The sequence below is a fragment of the Molossus molossus genome, unplaced genomic scaffold (genome assembly GCF_014108415.1).
Source record: "Molossus molossus isolate mMolMol1 unplaced genomic scaffold, mMolMol1.p scaffold_m16_p_8, whole genome shotgun sequence".
Taxonomy (NCBI): Eukaryota; Metazoa; Chordata; class Mammalia; order Chiroptera; family Molossidae; genus Molossus; species Molossus molossus.
The window spans coordinates 86,459,294-86,473,258 of NW_023425402.1; the positions used below are offsets into that span (position 1 = coordinate 86,459,294).

The 13,965-nt window shown below is 42.3% G+C and overlaps 1 protein-coding gene across 1 annotated transcript in view; it reads left to right on the top strand.

Annotated features, from left to right (window-relative positions):
• The first annotated feature begins 5,967 nt into the window (after positions 1–5,967).
• Positions 5,968–13,965, top strand: part of TBPL1 (TATA-box binding protein like 1) — a 29,481-nt gene continuing 21,483 nt past the window's right edge. The window contains exon 1 of the mRNA XM_036248580.1: positions 5,968–6,192. The gene's annotated coding sequence lies outside the window, so the exon portion shown is untranslated. The remainder of the gene's footprint in view (positions 6,193–13,965) is intronic.

Sequence of the window (13,965 nt, forward strand, 5' to 3'; positions counted from 1 at the left end):
CATTAGCCCTTGCTTTTACCTTTTGTTTCAGGGGTATAAGGAACCCCAAATGGCCAGGTGGTAATCTCATCTTCCCAGTTAGTGAAACCATCAGTCCAGCTCTCGAGAAGAAGCACTCTCTCCATGGGGACTAAAGTTTTCCCATCAGCAGCAGTTCAAGTTTCCAGGTAAGGGAGGAGACATTCTGAAAGTGGATTACTAGGTGACACTGTGAGAAGAGCCACTTACACTACCACGCTTTGACTCAAATGTAGCTGGCAATGGAAGAACGAGCACCATGCAATGGTCTCTGATTAAAATACACCCCGTGAGAGAGAATCCCATTTTTCCAGGGTGTTGCCTCCCAACTGGGCCTTAACTAAGTCTTCAGTAAGTCATTTCACTGTTCAGTTAAGCTGGATGCTTCCAAGTGATGGTGGTCAGATCAGTTAATCCCACAGACACGGACCCGTTGCTGTACTTCCTTTGCTGTGAAATGAGTTCCCTGCTCAGATGCATGTGAGATGAACCATTCTGTGAGTGCACAGATAGTGGTGCTGGCAGGAGCATGAGCAGGAAAGGCCAATCCATTTCCAGAATATGTGATTATTTTAATGAGGACGAATCTTTATTATTAATAAATTATTTTATTTAAAATTATTATTTTAATGCTCCCTCAACAATGAAAGAGTTCCAGTGTAATCCACCTGTCACAAGATGACTTATTCATCACCTTGGGAAACAGGGCCATACCAGGGATTCAATATCATTCTTTGCTCTTGACAAGTTAGGCACTTGGCAATAATATCAGCAAAATGAGCCTTGGTAAGGAGAAAGCCAGGTTGTTGAATCAATGCATAGTGTGCATCCCTACCACCACGGCCACTTTGTTCCTGGGGCTATTGACCAAGCACTGGGGTGGCTGGGTCAGAGCTTGTACTCATTCACAGAAATCCAACTATCCATATACTTCTTCCCACCCTTCCTTGTCACCAATCTTCCAATCCGATTCCTTCCAAGTCCCTGTCCATCTAGAAAAACCATAACTGTTCACTCTGGTTATCCTTCACTCCAGACATGGAAAACAAAGAAATATACTGCTTGCGTTATGCCCACTTGGAAGATTTTCCTCACCCAAGGACATTTTTCCATTTTTTTTGTACAGATACAGTGGGAGGGAGAGAGAGGAAGAGATAGAGAGAGAGAAACATCGACGTGAAGGGACACATCGAGTGGCTGCCACCGCAGGACCAACCAGGGCCGGGGACAAACTGCAACCGAAGTACGTACCCTTAGCGGGAACCGAACCCGGGTCTCTCCGGACCGCAGGCCGACGCTCTAACAGCTGAGCCAAACTGGCCAGGGCCCACTTGGAAGATTTTCATTCACCCCTAAACGGGGCTGGGAGAGCCACCTGTGCTGCAGGAGGTAGACTCTAAAGATTTCCATGCTTCAGGAGCCTGGAACCAAGAGGCGAAACCCTTTCCTGTCTCAGTGTCTCTCCAGTGCTTTCAGTGACAAAGTTTAACACTGTGATGGCGAGCAAAAGGAGACATGGAAGGGTTCAGATCCACCTTCACAGAGCAGGGATCAAGAGCGAATTGGAACCGAGAGCAAGAACAGAACAGGTGCTATACAGCCGCCCCAGCTAACCTCCGAAACACACCTCTCCAGGCACCGCTGTGGCTACTGCACCTCCCTTTTGGACCCTCATGAGATTGGAGGCAGGCAAAAAGTAGAAATAGTTCCCCCAAATAAGAGAGAAGACTATTCCCAAAAGAAAAGTTCTGGGCTGACAAAACAATAAATGTACCTTACCCATCCTTCTGTGGCTGCTCAGGGCCCCCCCCCCCCCACACACACACACTGTTGTTGCCATTATCTATAGTTTCTCTTACCGTAAAGCAACATCACATATACAATTGAAAAGGTACTCAATCCCTACCCAGTAGGAGGAGAAACTCAATGTCACATCCTGTCCAAATTCAGGATCTTTGAGTGCAGTCAATCTCAACCAGGTCCAGATATAGCTAAATGATGAATAATAAAAATGTCCCTATTGCACAAATATATAATAAGGGGGGTGGTGAGATAAAAACAACTGAGAAAGGGCAAGAAGTAGATTCAATATGCAATGGTTGAGGCCACATACCATATCCTGCTGGACAAGAGTAAGAAGGGTGCCCTGGCCGGTTTGGCTGAGCGGTTAAAGCGTCGGCCTGCGGTCCAGAGAGATCCGGGTTCGGTTCCCGCTAAGGGCACGTACTTCGGTTGCAGTTTGTCCCTGGCCCTGGTTGGATTGTGTGGGTGGCAACCACTCGATGTGTCCCTTTTATGTAGATGCCTCTCTCCCTCTCTCTCTCTCTCTCTCTCTCACCTCCTCCCACTCTATCTGAACAAAATATCAAAAAATGCCTCTCTCCCTCTCTCTCTCTCTCTCTCTCTCACCTCCTCCCACTCTATCTGAACAAAATATCAAAAAATGTCCTTGGGTGAGGATAAAAAAAAAAGAGTAAGAAGGACATCGCTTCTCCCGCAGAGAAATGAGATCTCTGGTCAGTCAATGTGTCAAGACTTCTTTTGTCTATTATCCTCAAGACCCTGCCTTAGAGGAGTAGTGAGAAGAAATATCCTAGGACTGTCCTGACAATCAAATTCTTCTTTCTACAGATACAGAGACTGGGGCATTCTCTTTGAGACAGCACATCAGTAGATGCCTTTTGCCAGGCTGAGGACTTCTGGCAGTACCTGAAATCTTACTTGGCTGCCAACCAATGTCATTTGAGGGAAATACATTAGCTTGTTATCAGAAATCTCACTGAGACATAAGCTTTGAATATGGACTCTGCCCTTCTGGTTTTTATCTCTTGGAAACCGGCCTGGCAACTCTGTCAATCTCCCTAGATCTTAGTTCACTATCTTTGCCATAGACTTTATCTGAGGGCAAACGGAGGGAACAGAATAGGGTCATAAAGCCAGGTTACAGCAGCAGACTCGATGCTGTAAGCTGTACACCACTCAACTGGCATTACAGTAAGGGGCCACAGCAGAAGATGTATGAGAAGACTCCTGAGGAATGAGCATTCCTGACTCCGCTGGGTCTTCACATTCCTGGTGCATTAACTTTATGTGGGGCAGAAGTTTCATTTGTTTCAATGGACAGAGGGGCTATCTGATCCCTGTCAGTATTAGATAACTAAACCACTGGCAGAAAGGACTCCTAACAATGCTGTGTAAATACCACTCCACTGTTGCCTATCTCTTTCATAAAGGCCATGCTGGACCAGTTTGTCTCTCTCATAGTATTCAGGGCAGCAAGCAGATGCTAACCTATTCCAATAGACTGATTTTTTAAAAACCAAGTCCATGAAGCTACAGCCTTAGTGGGCATAACTATCTATGGTGAAGGGTCACTTTTTTGTTCTTTGTTACCAACCAAACACAGACAAATGCTTTCATAAATATGAAACTGCATACTTAGTTGTCACAGTAATGTCAAATTATTAAAAGTTTCAAAATGTTCCTCTCGATTTCTTTATCTATTTCATTGCTGATTGGTACAGTTTGCAGACTGGCTTTGGTGTGTATGTCACATTTTAAGTAGCACTGATCTAACTGATAAAGGTCACTCTTTGGCCAGCCTATGTATCAATATCTGTATTAAGTGAGAGTCTTGGTTCTTAACATCCCTGAATATTTTAACCTTGACTGGCACCTGAAAAATGGAGCACATAATAAGTCTAGTGGAACCCATGGCCTTTATCTCATTGTCTTACTTCTTTCATGGTGAAGTGAATTCCTTTGTCAGAGGAATGGTGTCTAGGCTAATGTGATAGTTTATAAGCATTCGATGAGTCTGTGGAGAATGGTGATTGCAGCACAACCAAATCCATTCCAAAATGAGGAACACTTTAGGGAGACAAATTGTTGACTGATGTATAACAAAAGGGAATCCAAAGTAATTGATGTGCTTGATATCAGGTATCTGCTGGTCCCCTGGAAGGAGGGTGCCTCATAAAGACCTTAGACTTGGGTCACGGTTGATGTAGAATTGTCAGCAGTACCAATAATCACAGGAATAGGGCCTTTCCCCTGCCATTCCTTGGAGAATCAGACTATGTCACTGTACAGCTTACAACCCTTCATGTCCCCTAGTACTTGGAAGAAAATCCAACCTCCCTCCTATGGTCTACAAAACACTGAATGTTCAAGACTTTAGCTTCTCTTCAATTTCATCTCATGTTGCTCTTCTTGCTCTGATCCTAATACTCCAGCACATAATACTCCAGCACAGCAAACTCTTAGCTTATCCTGTTCCCTCTGCCTGGAACACTATCCATATCCCTCCCACTCCCATCCCTTTTAGAGAAATGCTGAAATGTTACCTCCTGAAAGTTGTCTCCCCACTACCACAGACATTACTCTCTAACCCAGCCCCTTGTATATTTTCTTCACTCCACCTAACACAAGCTGTAATGATTTAGTATTATATGAAAAATAATTTAGTACAGAAATAGAAACAAAACGGAAATTCCATAATTCTACAGAGCTTTTAACTAACTGCTCTGCTCTTTTTCTGAACACTCAAGAGGGAGAAGCAAAAGATCAAGAGGTATCCTTGAAGACTCCCTAAATAATGAAATGTCCAAATGGTTTCCTACACCCAAATCTCCCAGAAGTCAGCCCCTGTCTTCTCTTTCAAAAGGAGAGTGGCATTATCATTTTCATCTACGATTCACATCGTACCCAGGAGCCCGCCTCTTAGCCTTTTATTAAACCATAGCTGCCAATGGCCTCACCCAGGGCGAGGCTTTTGACTGCAGCGGAGCTCGGGACAGAGGCCCGCGCCTGGGAGTGGCCCCCGGGCGCTCCGGGGCCGTTACTGGAGTCTCGCTCCGGCCGGCAGCTCTCCAGCCACTCCCGAGGGGTCCCGAGGGCGCCCTCGGACTGCAGCGCGGCCGGCCGTTCAAACCGGCGAGTGTGCGACCCTCGGGGTTCCCGAGTCGCTTCAGGGCTACTGGGGCGCAGAGCCGTGGAAGGGGTCTCAGTTCCCAGGCGCCCAGCTTCCACGTGAGCGCCCCCCGACGCAGTCAGCCGGAGCTGCCGCTTTTCCTGCCCAGCGCCTGGCCAGCCTGCAGCTGCGCTCGCCCACAGCCCGCCTTCCTGCACCTGGCCACGCGGCGGGACCCTCGCAGGGGCCTCCGACCCCAAGGCAGCGTCCTGGCCAAACCCAAATAAGTAAGGAATCTCGAAGAGGCAGAAGTGCGACCTAAGGTCCTTATCTATCTATCTATCTATCTATCTATCTATCTATCTATCTATCTATCTATCTATCTATCTTCTATCTATCATCTATCTAGCCATCCGTCCATCCGTCCGTCATCTATCAATTCCTACAACTCCTATCGCTCTACTTTAGGACTGGGATTAGAATTCTTTACTGAGCGCTTTATAGCGACGTCGTTAATTAACGCTATATCTTAAATGAGAGAGAGAAGTAGGACTTTTTTTTCAAAGTCCTAGGAAATAAATTTAGTTAAGATCTAGCTTTGCTAGTTATGCTAAATGCTGGTGGACCTTTTCTATACATTGAATGAGCTAACGAGAAAGCTCTAAAGTTTCGGCAAAATCTATGTCCATTTATATTATACTTTGCGCCAGAAATTACGTACTCGTGTTTAGGTATTAGCCAAATATGCACAAGGGATACAGAGTTTTTTCAAGAGCTTTTAAAGCGGCTCAAGCAAAAGTCTAGCCCAACAGTACCACTCCCCTCCCCATTCCCCCTCTAGCCAATCTCACGGGCTAGGAGGGGCCTGACTTCGGGACTAGAAAGGAGGAAGCGGAAGTGGGAGAAAGGGCGGGGAAAGTGAGAGGAGCAGTGAGAGCCGGAAACGAGTGGCTAGCGAGACACCCAGGGGCGCCCTGTGCGGTGACGCTCTAGCCTCCGAGCCCTGTCTCTATGCTCCCCCGCGTCTAGTCTATTTATTGTCGCGGGGAAGCAGCGGCCGCCCCGTACCCGGAACAACAAAGCGCGAAAGACGGAGCCCGAGCCTCGGGGGCTCCTAGCAACGGGCCGGGGCGGGAGTTCCATGGAGACTGGGGAGCGCGCCCGCCTCATCATCATCCTTGTCCTCCAGCTTATCCTTCGCGTCCGACGCAACCGGCATCAGCGCTGCCGCCGCGTCCTCTGCCGCCGCCCCTCTTCCCACGGTAACCCCGCAGGCGACCCTGGGCGCGGGGAGCGCGGGCGACTGGGCGGCCTGAGTGCCGGGTGCGGGGCGCCTGGGCGTGGGGCGGGCGTGTGCGGAGCCGGAGCGGTGCTGCGGGTGGAGTGTGCGCGGGCGGATGACTGGAGGAGAGGCGCTCAGGTGGGGGAGATTGGTCCGGGAGCCGAGGGAGGGTCCAGTTCTTAGGACAGGATGGCATTTGGGGACCTCGTTGGGGTAAGAGGTGGGGGTGGGGCGCACTGCCCGGGAGCGTTATCCAGCGGGGTGTGGGATAAGAAAAGAGGTGCTTTCTTTTTCGCGTTAGCCACTGCCGGGAGAGCCGGGAGAAGGGAGATTCCCCATCTGTCTCTGGAGCCCGCACCCAGGGGAGGAGGGATCGTGCAGCGATGCTAGGGTCCGTTGTTTCCCAGAAAACTTGAGCGGCCTCTGCTGCGGCGGGAGGGCTCCCAAGTATCACCTTCGTCGAGAGCCCTGCTTTATTTTATGATTTTTATTGAAGCAAAAATGTGAAGAAGGATCTAGAAACTGAGAAAGATAGAATGAATTGTGGGTAGGGCTGAACAGCGACAAGAGTCGGGATAAGCACTTAATAATATGAATAAGAATCCTAAAAGTAAATTGAATTGGTAATGACGATTTTTAAAACTCTTCTTCTTCTGCCGAGATGTGCATCTGCAGGCTGTGTCAGTGTGCTCATTGCAGGGAGGCCCGGCTGCAGCCAGTCCACCCACATCTGTGAGCTCTCTGACTGCATCTGTCACCTGCAGCTCCAAAGCCACACTGGCAGTTAACCAGCGTGCGCTTGGGTATTTAGGGTTAAGAACGGTGCCTTAAAATTGGCTCATGAAAAGAAAAGGAAACAAGCTTAGTGTGGTTTTTGTGTGAAGAAACAGTGGCAGATTCCCTGGGGAAATTGAAAAAGAAATCTATAGGTTCAGCTATAATCTGCAGGCTCTTTGAAAGTTTAAGGAAATGGCAGTTCATTCAAATCGAGAAGAGGCTTTTATCACTGTCTTGTTTAAAGAATTACTTAGTTAAATCTGTCCAGTTAAATACTTAGTGGTATGTGTTACCACTTTAAGTCTTACATCACTAACTACTTAAAGGTTTTATACTTCCCAAAACTATTCTAGGTCAGTAAGTGAGGTTTTCCTGTGACATACTGAAAAGGCCACATATACATACTACAATAATATCATTTTTGTATTCAGTGGGAACAGAGCTCTTTACATAAACTTGAAGATTAAGGATGAAAATAAGACTGGTAAATCACAAAAGCAATTATGCCAAGCACAGCTCTATTTGTCCCCTACCTTTCTTGCTAAGCCTGGTTTCTCTTAAACAGAAAGGTGGAATCCTTATTCCCAGCCCTCCCTCTCTTTTTGTACTCTCTGTCCTCAGATTCAGCCTCACAAACTAATGATCTACTGTGTGTTCTTGAATTTGATGCCAGAATACAGAGTTTTTAACTCGGTTTTTTTTTTTTTAATGGAATGAAGGTTCAGTGTCTCTTGTTAAAGGAATTTCATGTGCGAAGAGGTGGGCAGTTTCCTTTAACAAAGATGGGAAGTATAAAACACTGGGAAACTTAAAATTGCATTTTAAGACTCTTAAGAAAAACCTGATATTGTCATCTTTAGGTAAATGAATGAAGGACAGTTGCATAATCTTTTCATATAGCTGTTCTTCTGTGAAGGATGTGCTGGGAGATGAACACACTTGAGGCTGTTGGATGGTGAGCCCCAGGATTCTCATAGTGCGTATGAGACCTAGTGAATTCAATCCTCCGTCTCAAGGCTGCCATCACACTCAGTTCACCTAGGCTTTGTATGCTATTGCCTCTGTTCCTTCCATATTGGGGGGAGGGGGTCAAGCTCTACCTTCCACCTTATTAACAGTCCAATTTCTGCTTGCCTGCTCTCTGCTGCAACACTCCCAACATTTGATGTTGTTTTATTTCCTCTCCTTATTTAATTGTATCCTACTCAGAACTTTTTTTTAATGCTCTTTGTATTATTTCTGTTTCTTAGGGAGTTTTCATCATATGTCCTTGGCCTATATATCATTTTCATTAATGTTACTTTGTCTGTTGCATTTTCCTTCTGTATCTCTCCCCTTTATTTGGAGAATTGGAGTGGTCTTGTCAGATGTTCTGTATTCATTCTGAATAACTGTTGGTTGTGCAATACTACAGGTAAGAGCCTTATGCTGAGAATCAAAAGATTGTATTGAAATAAGACATGGAACAGTATTTAAACTTTTAGAATAAAAGGTGTTTTAGAAGTTCAAAAGTAATATAGTAATTGTAGACATAGTCCCTTTTTTAAAGATAAATGACTTGTAGAGTCTGCTGTGGGTTTTTAATTGAACCTTATATTTCCATAATTCTTAGTCTAAAAAACTTTTAACACAATTTCTTCTGATCATTTTACATCTGAGTGTTAGACTGAAATTACATTTGTCAGATTTGGGGGGACAATTGAAGTGATTCCCACGAATTTTTCATGTGGAAAATTTTTGTAGATGTATACATGTACAGAATTTGTTATAAAGTAGAATGACTGCTTATGAAACACACAGCTGAATATTTTTGGAGAGTGTTATTTCTTATGGGTGTGGCATATTATTTAAAAATCAGCAAATGTTGTATAATATAGTTGAGTGGGTATCAGTGCTGTTTTAGGTGAAGGAGGCCTGGTGATTGATTACCTTCTGTTGCATCATAGATCATGTGATGAAAGTATTTTTGCTGTGAAAAATAAAGTTTAAAATGATTTTAGAAGAATTTATAGTAGAATGTTTCCACAATGTCTCGGAGCTGAAGCCTGTGGTGTTTTGAAAATTTAGCTCTATTGTGACATTTGAATTAATAAATAAAGATTTCCTGCAATTTATACCAATATTTGTTGTACCTTTTATATGCCTGATGCCACATCAGGTGTGCAAAGCTGAATAAAAAGTGTTTATCTTCTGATGCCTTTTGTATACTTGTAGATAGCAGGGAGATGACATGCATGGATACCAAAATATGACAGACACAAATTTGAATTTTGAATCTTTTATTACATACTGCTTGGAGCTATAGTTACTAGTGTATGGATTTCATCACGCCTGCTAAATTAGAGTTTCTTAAGGTTCAGGACTATGAGTCGTCATGATACTGTGTATTCATGTCATGCGTGTGTGTAGTTTGTAGATTAATGTTTACAAAAGAATATATATTTTTTACTTCAGGGAGTTAATCTAGTAGATGAGGGCAAACTTTATACATCTAATCTAATAAGTAGTCTAATTCTTGATCTCTAAAATTTCAACTTTTTATACTGGCTTGCCAGCTATAAACAGTAAACATTTCTTAAGCATGATTAGGGCTCTTTTTTTTTTTTTTAACCAATTCAAACAATAAAAATAATAGTTAACTGTTCCGGCCAGTGTGGCTCAGTTGGTTGAAGTGTCACCCCATACACCAAAAGGTGGCAGGTTCGATTCCCAATGTGGCCACATACCCAGGAGGTGGGTTCGATCCCAGGTCAGGGTGGGAATGGGAAGCAATCGATCAGTGTTTCTCTCTAAAAAATAATAATAATGGTTTACTACCTTGAGCAGATACAGTATTTGCTCTTGTCACATGACTCCCAGTTTGGGAAATTTCAAAAGGGTGAAAATACATACATATTGGACATCTTTCAGGCCACATAGAACACATAGAAACAATCAACCTTTTATTTAGAAGAGAGATTGTGAGTGTGTGTGTGTGTAATTGTGAAAAAGCAAGATTCCAGAAGTATATCTTCAGTCTAAAGGAATCAGGTCACGTGAGAAATTGTACACATCTAATTTTATCTTTTGACTAAAGGGTGATAAAATACAGAATTTGCTTAAATGGCTAGTTTTATACTGGAAGCATGCTTCTGGGGGTCCCATAAAGTGTTAAAAAACAAACAAGCACACCAAAGTGAATTTTGGGACAGTTCAAATCAACTTTCATGTGGGAGTCAATAATGAAACTTTAAATTTCACACCCAAAAAAATGCAGCACATTTTTTGGCAACTTGGACTATGCAGTATTCATCCATCAAGGAAGAAGACTGAAAACCACATTGGGTGTTAATGACTGAGTTTTCTCAGTTGTGGGGATTACTTTAGTACTTAGTGTTTAGCACCATAAACATCTGTCTATAGACATGGGTCTATGGCGTACTTTTGTTTTTTAACTCACAGCTTTTAAAAATAAGTAAAATTTTGTTTTATTAATTAAATGACATTAACCTTCCTCCTTCTAATAAATTTCAAGTATTTTCATTGAAACAGAACACTTTTGATCAAAATTAGCTATACTTTCTCGGGATTCGAATTAGTATAGAGTTTAAGAGTAAGGACTCTGTATGCAGCCTGCCTGTGTTTAGCATGGTGGCTATGCTGCTTAGTATGCCTCGAGCAAGTTACTAAGTGTGAAGCACTTAGAACAACGCTCAGCATAGTTAGATGGAAAAGTGTTAGCTGGTGCTAGTAATAATGATACTTGGTAGTACACTGAGGGTGAACCATTAGACTGCTTGAATACTTTGTTTCTTTCATTTGGAGGCTTTCTATTAAAGCATTGAAATTCTTGTGATCACTGACTATTGGACTCATCTCTGCTCTTAGGTTTTGAAAGGGGGGGAAACACTTTTGTTTTAATTTTGAATTGTCACACAGGCATCTGGTTATCATTCATGGCAGATGGACTAAGTAAAAAGAGACATCTCTGTTTCTTGGAAAAGGAAGGCCAACAAAGCCTTGTCTGGCACTGTGTTGAAGCTATTGAAATGCTATTTCCCTGTGGACTTGAGTGCTTGTTTAGCTGTATGGTACTTCTGAATAAAAGCAATAGACTCCAGTGGTTTCATTTAGCAGAATTAGTCTTTCTTTAGAAGACACTGTTTTTTACTTGTATAACCTTAAATGATGGTAAACTTGAAACTTGTTGGTATCATTGTCAAGCCATTTAACTTGAGTTTTCTGTGTCACTATAAATGTTCTAGATAGTAGCTACCTTGTAATTTTAGCAGTAGCTGAAACTGCTGCTTTGCTCCAACAATTGAACAACTGCATAAAATTGCAAAATTACTTGTTAACAATAAAGCTAACACCAGATACTGAGCTACCTAGTCGGGACTGTCTTGAAGACTATAGCTTTTTCAGGTTGCTTCTGAACCAGCTAACTTTAAAGTTAAGTCCAAATGTTATACATTAGTTTTATTATGTACATTTGAAACTGGTGGCTAGAACATAAATATTTATACTAAAATACAATAAATTGCAAACTTTCCCCTATTTTATCTCCTATCCAGGTCTTGGTTTTTAGTTGGAATAATATTTTTGTAAAATATGGGTTATAGAAGTTTATATAAAATATATTATTAAAAGTATATTTTGCTTTAAATGTACAGAGGTTTTATAATTATTTCTTCCATGTTGGACTGTTTTGGTATATTTATTTTAGTTAGTTTTTCTACCCTTCCCAAAATAAGATTGGCAAATATGCTTGTATTTACAGTGTGGATTTTGTTTTTCTGTTTAAAGAGAGTAAAGTCTAGTTGATACTGTTGATTTATTTGAGTAATAACTGTCTTGGCCAGAATAGATTTAGTATTGATATAATATTGTTAATATTCCCGTAGCTATCATAGATTCTAGAACTAAAAAATACTGAGATGAGCCCTGGCCGGTTTGGCTCAGCGGTTAGAGCGTCCGCCTGCGGTCCGGAGAGACCCGGGTTCGGTTCCCGCTAAGGGCACGTACCTCGGTTGCAGTTTGTCCCCGGCCCTGGTTGGTCGTGCGGGTGGCAGCCACTCGATGTGTCCCTTCACGTCGATGTTTCCCTCTCTCTCTCTTCTTCTCTCTCCCTCCCACTCTGTCTGTACAAAAATGGAAAAATGTCCTCGGGTGAGGATAAAAAAAAAAAAAAAAATACTGAGATGAGCAAGGAAATGATTATGGCTATTTCACACCCAGACACACACACTCATACTCACTCTGTTAGGGGTTTTTTAGAAAAACAGGTTTCCAAGGTGTCAGTGCTATTGCCCATAATAAAGCCTGCCTGTTTTGAGATAAAGATCTGTCTAACACATTGTTAATGTTGCCCTGGTGTTCTTTCCCCCACACTATTTCAGGGACAGATGTTTCTGTCCTTTAGATATGAAGCTAATAAAGCCAATGTGTAACCTAAAAGGGCAAATATGAAGATGGGTATTTGTTGACTGTGGTCAACATTTATAAAACCTATTTTTGTTTGAACCTCAGTTTAGATTCGTGGTGAACCTGAAACTTGTGGAACAAGAACCAGCTCATTCTTTTTATTTTACCAGATATTTCTGTTGAACCATGGAGCCTTTTTCTTCTTACCTGCTTATGGCTACAGTGAGCTTCTTGGACATCTCCAGTTATTTGTATGCATGTGTAATCTAGTGAAGTTGTAATGAGCATCCCATAATTGCTCATGGGTTAACCACATCCTAGCACCTCCACTGGTGACAGGTGAGGTGGTTGTAGGAGGCACAATCATGTTGAAGACATAGACACAGTTCATTAGACCTTTCTCAACACAAACTTCATATGCTAATCTCAAAGACACACTAGATTTCTTAACTCACTTCTCTACTCTTTTTTGGTTTTGGATAATTGTTAATTTGTATGTACATTAAGAATATGTGCTTTTTGTTTTGGGCCTGTTAAATTGGAAGAGTTTCAAATGTCTTAATTATATTCCTAATTTGTGTTGTGTCCTTACCCTCACTTTGCAAAGAGAGGAATAATGGCTTTATCATCAAACCCTGTTTAGTTGGATGGTTGCTGTGCTGAAAGTAACTGACAGGGTAGCCAGTCTATAACCAACTCTCATGGAATGAACTTAGTGTATGGATGAGTTAGGACCCTTGGGGGAGAAATGAAGAGCAAAACTCTTAGGGAAGGAGAAAGAAAATAAATATAAAAAGTGCTGAGGGTCTATATATGTGTTTTAATTAAAATAATTATTTCTCTACATCAGAAATGTATTATATTTCTGTATTTGTAAAAGCTCGTGGAACACAGTTGTCCTTCAGTGTTTGGGGATCTGAACTAAAGCCGATAACATGTTAGGTACAGGAGCACTAAACATAATATACCAGAAAGTGAAATAAAGAAATAATTGGGTATTGTTAGAGAACTTAAGTGGTTTGGGGCTACTAAGATTCTTATTATTATAGTGAAAAATGTCTACTCTTCCCACTGTTTCCCCACCCCCACAATTCTTTCTTTTAATTGCTCTTAAAGTATTGATTTAATTCATAACTGTTATATATTGAGTTGATCACCAAGTGCCAGTTATTAACCCAAATTTTAAAGACACACATTTATATTAAACAGTTCTCTTCAAGGAGCATGCAGTCTGCCTACAGTCTGTTAGACAGTTATAATACAACAGTACCTTTGCATTTGCTGTGCCCTGTACTTGGGGTCTTTTCTCTCAGTCGTTCATGTGGCTGGCTCCTTATCCTTCAGGACCTAATGTTAGAAAGAATTTCTCGTATTTGAGGAAGTTAAGAGGGCTTCCTGTATTATTCCTCCTAAAGTTTGTCTTGTGTCATCTTAATTCCTGTATAACATAGATCACATTCTCTATTTTAATTGCTTCTCTGTTTGTTGCCTTTTTCTTCCATTGGAATACAACTGCCATGAGGGTCCCTTACCTGACTATTGTGTTCTGAGCTAAAGTCCCAGTGTCTAGCTG